We start from the raw sequence: 12,281 nt of genomic DNA on the forward strand, positions 1-12,281 counted from the left end.
TAATAACCCCATAGGTGCACCAGAAAACGTAATTTAACGTTCTAGGGGTAAAATATTTCAATTTCCGCTCAGATTTATTAATTGACCCTTTTCCCACTACAATTAAAAAAAAAATTTTCACTTTAAAACTAAAGAGTTTTTTTAATTATATTAAATTACAATTTTTAAATATTAGATTTAAGTTAATAACCCCATAGGTGCACCAGAAAACGTAATTTAACGTTCTAGGGGTAAAATATTTCAATTTCCGCTCAGATTTAAAAATTCACCATCTTCCCACTTTAGTTAAATAAATGAAATTTTCACTTTAAAACTAAAGAGTTTTTTTAAATATATTAAATTACAATTTTTAAATATTAGATTTAAGTTAATAACCCAAAAGGTGCACCAGAAAACGTAATTTAACGTTCTAGGGGTAAAATATTTCAATTTCCACTCAGATTTAAAAAATGACCATTATCCCACTATAGTTAAATAAATGAAATTTTCACTTAAAATCTGCATGGTTTTATTAAATATACTTAAATACAATTTTTATATGTTAGATTTAAGTTAATAACCCCATAGGTACACCAGATAACGTAATTTAACGTTCTAGGGGTAAAATATATCAATTTCCGCTCAGATTTAATAATTGACCCTTTTCCCAATACAATGAAATAAATAAATTTTTCACTTTAAAACTAAAGAGTTTTTTTAAATATATTAAATTACAATTTTTAAATATTAGATTTAAGTTAATAACCCAATAGGTGCACCAGAAAACGTAATTTAACGTTCTAGGGGTAAAATATTTCAATTTCCGCTCAGATTTAAAAATTGACCATCTTCCCACTATAGTTAAATAAATGAAATTTTCACTTAAAATCTTCATGGTTTTATTTAATATACTTAATTACAATTTTTATATGTTAGATTTAAGTTAATAACCCCATAGGTACACCAGATAACGTAATTTAACGTTCTAGGGGTAAAATATATCAATTTCCGCTCAGATTTAATAATTGACCCTTTTCCCAATACAATTAAATCAAAAAATTTTTCACTTTAAAACTAAAGAGTTTTTTTAAATATATTAAATTACAATTTTTAAATATTAGATTTAAGTTAATAACCCAATAGGTGCACCAGAAAACGTAATTTAACGTTCTAGGGGTAAAATATTTCAATTTCCGCTCAGATTTAAAAAATGACCATTATCCCACTATAGTTAAATAAATGAAATTTTCACTTAAAATCTGCATGGTTTTATTAAATATACTTAAATACAATTTTATATGTTAGATTTAAGTTAATAACCCCATAGGTACACCAGATAACGTAATTTAACGTTCTAGGGGTAAAATATATCAATTTCCGCTCAGATTTAATAATTGACCCTTTTCCCAATACAATTAAATAAAAAAATTTTTCACTTTAAAACTAAAGAGTTTTTTTAAATATATTAAATTACAATTTTTAAATATTAGATTTAAGTTAATAACCCCATAGGTGCACCAGAAAACGTAATTTAACGTTCTAGGGGTAAAATATTTCAATTTCCGCTCAGATTTATTAATTGACCCTTTTCCCACTACAATTAAAAAAAAATTTTCACTTTAAAACTAAAGAGTTTTTTTAATTATATTAAATTACAATTTTTAAATATTAGATTTAAGTTAATAACCCCATAGGTGCACCAGAAAACGTAATTTAACGTTCTAGGGGTAAAATATTTCAATTTCCGCTCAGATTTAAAAATTCACCATCTTCCCACTTTAGTTAAATAAATGAAATTTTCACTTTAAAACTAAAGAGTTTTTTTAAATATATTAAATTACAATTTTTAAATATTAGATTTAAGTTAATAACCCAAAAGGTGCACCAGAAAACGTAATTTAACGTTCTAGGGGTAAAATATTTCAATTTCCACTCAGATTTAAAAAATGACCATTATCCTACTATAGTTAAATAAATGAAATTTTCACTTAAAATCTTCATGGTTTTATTTAATATTCTTAATTACAATTTTTATATGTTAGATTTAAGTTAATAACCCCATAGGTGCACCAGAAAACGTAATTTAACGTTCTAGGGGTAAAATATTTCAATTTCCGCTCAGATTTAAAAATTCACCATCTTCCCACTTTAGTTAAATAAATGAAATTTTCACTTTAAAACTAAAGAGTTTTTTTAAATATATTAAATTACAATTTTTAAATATTAGATTTAAGTTAATAACCCCATAGGTGCACCAGAAAACGTAATTTAACGTTCTAGGGGTAAAATATTTCAATTTCCGCTCAGATTTAAAAATTGACCATCTTCCCACTATAGTTAAATAAATGAAATTTTCACTTAAAATCTGCATGGTTTTATTAAATATACTTAAATACAATTTTATATGTTAGATTTAAGTTAATAACCCCATAGGTACACCAGATAACGTAATTTAACGTTCTAGGGGTAAAATATATCAATTTCCGCTCAGATTTAATAATTGACCCTTTTCCCAATACAATTAAATAAAAAAATTTTTCACTTTAAAACTAAAGAGTTTTTTAAATATATTAAATTACAATTTTTAAATATTAGATTTAAGTTAATAACCCCATAGGTGCACCAGAAAACGTAATTTAACGTTCTAGGGGTAAAATATTTCAATTTCCGCTCAGATTTAAAAATTCACCATCTTCCCACTTTAGTTAAATAAATGAAATTTTCACTTTAAAACTAATGAGTTTTTTTAAATATATTAAATTACAATTTTTAAATATTAGATTTAAGTTAATAACCCAATAGGTTTACCAGAAAACGTAATTTAACGTTCTAGGGGTAAAATATTTCAATTTCCACTCAGATTTAAAAAATGACCATTATCCCACTATAGTTAAATAAATGAAATTTTCACTTAAAATCTGCATGGTTTTATTAAATATACTTAAATACAATTTTTATATGTTAGATTTAAGTTAATAACCCCATAGGTACACCAGATAACGTAATTTAACGTTCTAGGGGTAAAATATATCAATTTCCGCTCAGATTTAATAATTGACCCTTTTCCCAATACAATTAAATAAAAAAATTTTTCACTTTAAAACTAAAGAGTTTTTTTAAATATATTAAATTACAATTTTTAAATATTAGATTTAAGTTAATAACCCCATAGGTGCACCAGAAAACGTAATTTAACGTTCTAGGGGTAAAATATTTCAATTTCCGCTCAGATTTATTAATTGACCCTTTTCCCACTACAATTAAAAAAAAAATTTTCACTTTAAAACTAAAGAGTTTTTTTAATTATATTAAATTACAATTTTTAAATATTAGATTTAAGTTAATAACCCCATAGGTGCACCAGAAAACGTAATTTAACGTTCTAGGGGTAAAATATTTCAATTTCCGCTCAGATTTAAAAATTCACCATCTTCCCACTTTAGTTAAATAAATGAAATTTTCACTTTAAAACTAAAGAGTTTTTTTAAATATATTAAATTACAATTTTTAAATATTAGATTTAAGTTAATAACCCAAAAGGTGCACCAGAAAACGTAATTTAACGTTCTAGGGGTAAAATATTTCAATTTCCACTCAGATTTAAAAAATGACCATTATCCCACTATAGTTAAATAAATGAAATTTTCACTTAAAATCTGCATGGTTTTATTAAATATACTTAAATACAATTTTTATATGTTAGATTTAAGTTAATAACCCCATAGGTACACCAGATAACGTAATTTAACGTTCTAGGGGTAAAATATATCAATTTCCGCTCAGATTTAATAATTGACCCTTTTCCCAATACAATGAAATAAATAAATTTTTCACTTTAAAACTAAAGAGTTTTTTTAAATATATTAAATTACAATTTTTAAATATTAGATTTAAGTTAATAACCCAATAGGTGCACCAGAAACGTAATTTAACGTTCTAGGGGTAAAATATTTCAATTTCCGCTCAGATTTAAAAATTGACCATCTTCCCACTATAGTTAAATAAATGAAATTTTCACTTAAAATCTGCATGGTTTTATTAAATATACTTAAATACAATTTTATATGTTAGATTTAAGTTAATAACCCCATAGGTACACCAGATAACGTAATTTAACGTTCTAGGGGTAAAATATATCAATTTCCGCTCAGATTTAATAATTGACCCTTTTCCCAATACAATTAAATAAAAAAATTTTTCACTTTAAAACTAAAGAGTTTTTTTAAATATATTAAATTACAATTTTTAAATATTAGATTTAAGTTAATAACCCCATAGGTGCACCAGAAAACGTAATTTAACGTTCTAGGGGTAAAATATTTCAATTTCCGCTCAGATTTAAAAATTCACCATCTTCCCACTTTAGTTAAATAAATGAAATTTTCACTTTAAAACTAATGAGTTTTTTTAAATATATTAAATTACAATTTTTAAATATTAGATTTAAGTTAATAACCCAATAGGTTTACCAGAAAACGTAATTTAACGTTCTAGGGGTAAAATATTTCAATTTCCACTCAGATTTAAAAAATGACCATTATCCCACTATAGTTAAATAAATGAAATTTTCACTTAAAATCTGCATGGTTTTATTAAATATACTTAAATACAATTTTTATATGTTAGATTTAAGTTAATAACCCCATAGGTACACCAGATAACGTAATTTAACGTTCTAGGGGTAAAATATATCAATTTCCGCTCAGATTTAATAATTGACCCTTTTCCCAATACAATTAAATAAAAAAATTTTTCACTTTAAAACTAAAGAGTTTTTTTAAATATATTAAATTACAATTTTTAAATATTAGATTTAAGTTAATAACCCCATAGGTGCACCAGAAAACGTAATTTAACGTTCTAGGGGTAAAATATTTCAATTTCCGCTCAGATTTATTAATTGACCCTTTTCCCACTACAATTAAAAAAAAACTTTCACTTTAAAACTAAAGAGTTTTTTTAATTATATTAAATTACAATTTTTAAATATTAGATTTAAGTTAATAACCCCATAGGTGCACCAGAAAACGTAATTTAACGTTCTAGGGGTAAAATATTTCAATTTCCGCTCAGATTTAAAAATTCACCATCTTCCCACTTTAGTTAAATAAATGAAATTTTCACTTTAAAACTAAAGAGTTTTTTTAAATATATTAAATTACAATTTTTAAATATTAGATTTAAGTTAATAACCCAAAAGGTGCACCAGAAAACGTAATTTAACGTTCTAGGGGTAAAATATTTCAATTTCCACTCAGATTTAAAAATGACCATTATCCTACTATAGTTAAATAAATGAAATTTTCACTTAAAATCTTCATGGTTTTATTTAATATTCTTAATTACAATTTTTATATGTTAGATTTAAGTTAATAACCCCATAGGTGCACCAGAAAACGTAATTTAACGTTCTAGGGGTAAAATATTTCAATTTCCGCTCAGATTTAAAAATTCACCATCTTCCCACTTTAGTTAAATAAATGAAATTTTCACTTTAAAACTAAAGAGTTTTTTTAAATATATTAAATTACAATTTTTAAATATTAGATTTAAGTTAATAACCCCATAGGTGCACCAGAAAACGTAATTTAACGTTCTAGGGGTAAAATATTTCAATTTCCGCTCAGATTTAAAAATTGACCATCTTCCCACTATAGTTAAATAAATGAAATTTTCACTTAAAATCTGCATGGTTTTATTAAATATACTTAAATCCAATTTTATATGTTAGATTTAAGTTAATAACCCCATAGGTACACCAGAAAACGTAATTTAACGTTCTAGGGGTAAAATATATCAATTTCCGCTCAGATTTAAAAATTCACCATCTTCCCACTTTAGTTAAATAAATGAAATTTTCACTTAAAATCTGCATGGTTTTATTAAATATACTTAAATACAATTTTTATATGTTAGATTTAAGTTAATAACTCCATAGGTACACCAGAAAACGTAATTTAACGTTCTAGGGGTAAAATATTTCAATTTCCGCTCAGATTTAAAAATTGACCATCTTCCCACTATAGTTAAATAAATGAAATTTTCACTTAAAATCTGCATGGTTTTATTAAATATACTTAAATCCAATTTTTATATGTTAGATTTAAGTTAATAACCCCATAGGTACACCAGAAAACGTAATTTAACGTTCTAGGGGTAAAATATATCAATTTCCGCTCAGATTTAATAATTGACCCTTTTCCCAATACAATTAAATAAAAAAATTTTTCACTTTAAAACTAAAGAGTTTTTTAAATATATTAAATTACAATTTTTAAATATTAGATTTAAGTTAATAACCCCATAGGTGAACCAGAAAACGTAATTTAACGTTCTAGGGGTAAAATATTTCAATTTCCGCTCAGATTTAAAAATTCACCATCTTCCCACTTAAGTTAAATAAATGAAATTTTCACTTTAAAACTAATGAGTTTTTTTAAATATATTAAATTACAATTTTTAAATATTAGATTTAAGTTAATAATCCAATAGGTGCACCAGAAAACGTAATTTAACGTTCTAGGGGTAAAATATTTCAATTTCCGCTCAGATTTAAAATTCACCATCTTCCCACTTTAGTTAAATAAATGAAATTTTCACTTAAAATCTGCATGGTTTTATTAAATATACTTAAATACAATTTTTATATGTTAGATTTAAGTTAATAACTCCATAGGTACACCAGAAAACGTAATTTAACGTTCTAGGGGTAAAATATTTCAATTTCCGCTCAGATTTAAAAATTCACCATCTTCCCACTTTAGTTAAATAAATGAAATTTTCACTTAAAATCTGCATGGTTTTATTAAATATACTTAAATACAATTTTATATGTTAGATTTAAGTTAATAACCCCATAGGTACACCAGATAACGTAATTTAACGTTCTAGGGGTAAAATATATCAATTTCCGCTCAGATTTAATAATTGACCCTTTTCCCAATACAATTAAATAAAAAAATTTTTCACTTTAAAACTAAAGAGTTTTTTTAAATATATTAAATTACAATTTTTAAATATTAGATTTAAGTTAATAACCCCATAGGTGCACCAGAAAACGTAATTTAACGTTCTAGGGGTAAAATATTTCAATTTCCGCTCAGATTTAAAAATTCACCATCTTCCCACTTTAGTTAAATAAATGAAATTTTCACTTTAAAACTAATGAGTTTTTTTAAATATATTAAATTACAATTTTTAAATATAAGATTTAAGTTAATAACCCAATAGGTTTACCAGAAAACGTAATTTAACGTTCTAGGGGTAAAATATTTCAATTTCCACTCAGATTTAAAAAATGACCATTATCCCACTATAGTTAAATAAATGAAATTTTCACTTAAAATCTGCATGGTTTTATTAAATATACTTAAATACAATTTTTATATGTTAGATTTAAGTTAATAACCCCATAGGTACACCAGATAACGTAATTTAACGTTCTAGGGGTAAAATATATCAATTTCCGCTCAGATTTAATAATTGACCCTTTTCCCAATACAATGAAATAAAAAAATTTTTCACTTTAAAACTAAAGAGTTTTTTTAAATATATTAAATTACAATTTTTAAATATTAGATTTAAGTTAATAACCCCATAGGTGCACCAGAAAACGTAATTTAACGTTCTAGGGGTAAAATATTTCAATTTCCGCTCAGATTTAAAAATTCACCATCTTCCCACTTTATTTAAATAAATGAAATTTTCACTTTAAAACTAAAGAGTTTTTTTAAATATATTAAATTACAATTTTTAAATATTAGATTTAAGTTAATAACCCAATAGGTGCACCAGAAAACGTAATTTAACGTTCTAGGGGTAAAATATTTCAATTTCCACTCAGATTTAAAAAATGACCATTATCCCACTATAGTTAAATAAATGAAATTTTCACTTAAAATCTTCATGGTTTTATTTAATATTCTTAATTACAATTTTTATATGTTAGATTTAAGTTAATAACTCCATAGGTGCACCAGAAAACGTAATTTAACGTTCTAGGGGTAAAATATTTCAATTTCCGCTCAGATTTAAAAATTTACCATCTTCCCACTTTAGTTAAATAAATGAAATTTTCACTTTAAAACTAAAGAGTTTTTTTAAATATATTAAATTACAATTTTTAAATATTAGATTTAAGTTAATAACCCCATAGGTGCACCAGAAAACGTAATTTAACGTTCTAGGGGTAAAATATTTCAATTTCCGCTCAGATTTAAAAATTGACCATCTTCCCACTATAGTTAAATAAATGAAATTTTCACTTTAAAACTAATGAGTTTTTTTAAATATATTAAATTACAATTTTTAAATATTAGATTTAAGTTAATAACCCCATAGGTGCACCAGAAAACGTAATTTAACGTTCTAGGGGTAAAATATTTCAATTTCCGCTCAGATTTAAAAATTGACCATCTTCCCACTATAGTTAAATAAATGAAATTTTCACTTTAAAACTAATGAGTTTTTTTAAATATATTAAATTACAATTTTTAAATATTAGATTTAAGTTAATAACCCAATAGGTGCACCAGAAAACGTTATTTAACGTTCTAGGGGTAAAATATTTCAATTTCCGCTCAGATTTAAAAAATGACCATCTTCCCACTATAGTTAAATAAATGAAATTTTCACTTTAAAACTAAAGAGTTTTTTTAAATATATTAAATTACAATTTTAAATATTAGATTTAAGTTAATAACCCAATAGGTGCACCAGAAAACGTAATTTAACGTTCTAGGGGTAAAATATTTCAATTTCCACTCAGATTTAAAAAATGACCATTATCCCACTATAGTTAAATAAATGAAATTTTCACTTAAAATCTTCATGGTTTTATTTAATATTCTTAATTACAATTTTTATATGTTAGATTTAAGTTAATAACCCCATAGGTGCACCAGAAAACGTAATTTAACGTTCTAGGGGTAAAATATTTCAATTTCCGCTCAGATTTAAAAATTCACCATCTTCCCACTTTAGTTAAATAAATGAAATTTTCACTTTAAAACTAAAGAGTTTTTTTAAATATATTAAATTACAATTTTTAAATATTAGATTTAAGTTAATAACCCCATAGGTGCACCAGAAAACGTAATTTAACGTTCTAGGGGTAAAATATTTCAATTTCCGCTCAGATTTAAAAATTGACCATCTTCCCACTATAGTTAAATAAATGAAATTTTCACTTAAAATCTGCATGGTTTTATTAAATATACTTAAATCCAATTTTTATATGTTAGATTTAAGTTAATAACACCATAGGTACACCAGAAAACGTAATTTAACGTTCTAGGGGTAAAATATATCAATTTCCGCTCAGATTTAATAATTGACCCTTTTCCCAATACAATTAAATAAAAAAATTTTTCACTTTAAAACTAAAGAGTTTTTTTAAATATATTAAATTACAATTTTTAAATATTAGATTTAAGTTAATAACCCAAAAGGTGCACCAGAAAACGTAATTTAACGTTCTAGGGGTAAAATATTTCAATTTCCACTCAGATTTAAAAAATGACCATTATCCTACTATAGTTAAATAAATGAAATTTTCACTTAAAATCTTCATGGTTTTATTTAATATTCTTAATTACAATTTTTATATGTTAGATTTAAGTTAATAACCCCATAGGTGCACCAGAAAACGTAATTTAACGTTCTAGGGGTAAAATATTTCAATTTCCGCTCAGATTTAAAAATTCACCATCTTCCCACTTTAGTTAAATAAATGAAATTTTCACTTTAAAACTAAAGAGTTTTTTTAAATATATTAAATTACAATTTTTAAATATTAGATTTAAGTTAATAACCCCATAGGTGCACCAGAAAACGTAATTTAACGTTCTAGGGGTAAAATATTTCAATTTCCGCTCAGATTTAAAAATTGACCATCTTCCCACTATAGTTAAATAAATGAAATTTTCACTTAAAATCTGCATGGTTTTATTAAATATACTTAAATACAATTTTATATGTTAGATTTAAGTTAATAACCCCATAGGTACACCAGATAACGTAATTTAACGTTCTAGGGGTAAAATATATCAATTTCCGCTCAGATTTAATAATTGACCCTTTTCCCAATACAATTAAATAAAAAAATTTTTCACTTTAAAACTAAAGAGTTTTTTTAAATATATTAAATTACAATTTTTAAATATTAGATTTAAGTTAATAACCCCATAGGTGCACCAGAAAACGTAATTTAACGTTCTAGGGGTAAAATATTTCAATTTCCGCTCAGATTTAAAAATTCACCATCTTCCCACTTTAGTTAAATAAATGAAATTTTCACTTTAAAACTAATGAGTTTTTTTAAATATATTAAATTACAATTTTTAAATATTAGATTTAAGTTAATAACCCAATAGGTTTACCAGAAAACGTAATTTAACGTTCTAGGGGTAAAATATTTCAATTTCCACTCAGATTTAAAAAATGACCATTATCCCACTATAGTTAAATAAATGAAATTTTCACTTAAAATCTGCATGGTTTTATTAAATATACTTAAATACAATTTTTATATGTTAGATTTAAGTTAATAACCCCATAGGTACACCAGATAACGTAATTTAACGTTCTAGGGGTAAAATATATCAATTTCCGCTCAGATTTAATAATTGACCCTTTTCCAATACAATTAAATAAAAAATTTTTCACTTTAAAACTAAAGAGTTTTTTTAAATATATTAAATTACAATTTTTAAATATTAGATTTAAGTTAATAACCCCATAGGTGCACCAGAAAACGTAATTTAACGTTCTAGGGGTAAAATATTTCAATTTCCGCTCAGATTTATTAATTGACCCTTTTCCCACTACAATTAAAAAAAAAATTTTCACTTTAAAACTAAAGAGTTTTTTAATTATATTAAATTACAATTTTTAAATATTAGATTTAAGTTAATAACCCCATAGGTGCACCAGAAAACGTAATTTAACGTTCTAGGGGTAAAATATTTCAATTTCCGCTCAGATTTAAAAATTCACCATCTTCCCACTTTAGTTAAATAAATGAAATTTTCACTTTAAAACTAAAGAGTTTTTTTAAATATATTAAATTACAATTTTTAAATATTAGATTTAAGTTAATAACCCAAAAGGTGCACCAGAAAACGTAATTTAACGTTCTAGGGGTAAAATATTTCAATTTCCACTCAGATTTAAAAAATGACCATTATCCCACTATAGTTAAATAAATGAAATTTTCACTTAAAATCTGCATGGTTTTATTAAATATACTTAAATACAATTTTTATATGTTAGATTTAAGTTAATAACCCCATAGGTACACCAGATAACGTAATTTAACGTTCTAGGGGTAAAATATATCAATTTCCGCTCAGATTTAATAATTGACCCTTTTCCCAATACAATGAAATAAATAAATTTTTCACTTTAAAACTAAAGAGTTTTTTTAAATATATTAAATTACAATTTTTAAATATTAGATTTAAGTTAATAACCCAATAGGTGCACCAGAAAACGTAATTTAACGTTCTAGGGGTAAAATATTTCAATTTCCGCTCAGATTTAAAAATTGACCATCTTCCCACTATAGTTAAATAAATGAAATTTTCACTTAAAATCTGCATGGTTTTATTAAATATACTTAAATACAATTTTATATGTTAGATTTAAGTTAATAACCCCATAGGTACACCAGATAACGTAATTTAACGTTCTAGGGGTAAAATATATCAATTTCCGCTCAGATTTAATAATTGACCCTTTTCCCAATACAATTAAATAAAAAAATTTTTCACTTTAAAACTAAAGAGTTTTTTTAAATATATTAAATTACAATTTTTAAATATTAGATTTAAGTTAATAACCCCATAGGTGCACCAGAAAACGTAATTTAACGTTCTAGGGGTAAAATATTTCAATTTCCGCTCAGATTTAAAAATTCACCATCTTCCCACTTTAGTTAAATAAATGAAATTTTCACTTTAAAACTAATGAGTTTTTTTAAATATATTAAATTACAATTTTTAAATATTAGATTTAAGTTAATAACCCAATAGGTTTACCAGAAAACGTAATTTAACGTTCTAGGGGTAAAATATTTCAATTTCCACTCAGATTTAAAAAATGACCATTATCCCACTATAGTTAAATAAATGAAATTTTCACTTAAAATCTGCATGGTTTTATTAAATATACTTAAATACAATTTTTATATGTTAGATTTAAGTTAATAACCCCATAGGTACACCAGATAACGTAATTTAACGTTCTAGGGGTAAAATATATCAATTTCCGCTCAGATTTAATAATTGACCCTTTTCCCAATA

This window comes from Rhopalosiphum padi, unplaced genomic scaffold, assembly GCF_020882245.1.
Source record: "Rhopalosiphum padi isolate XX-2018 unplaced genomic scaffold, ASM2088224v1 scaffold1, whole genome shotgun sequence".
In the NCBI taxonomy this organism is placed as follows: Eukaryota; Metazoa; Arthropoda; class Insecta; order Hemiptera; family Aphididae; genus Rhopalosiphum; species Rhopalosiphum padi.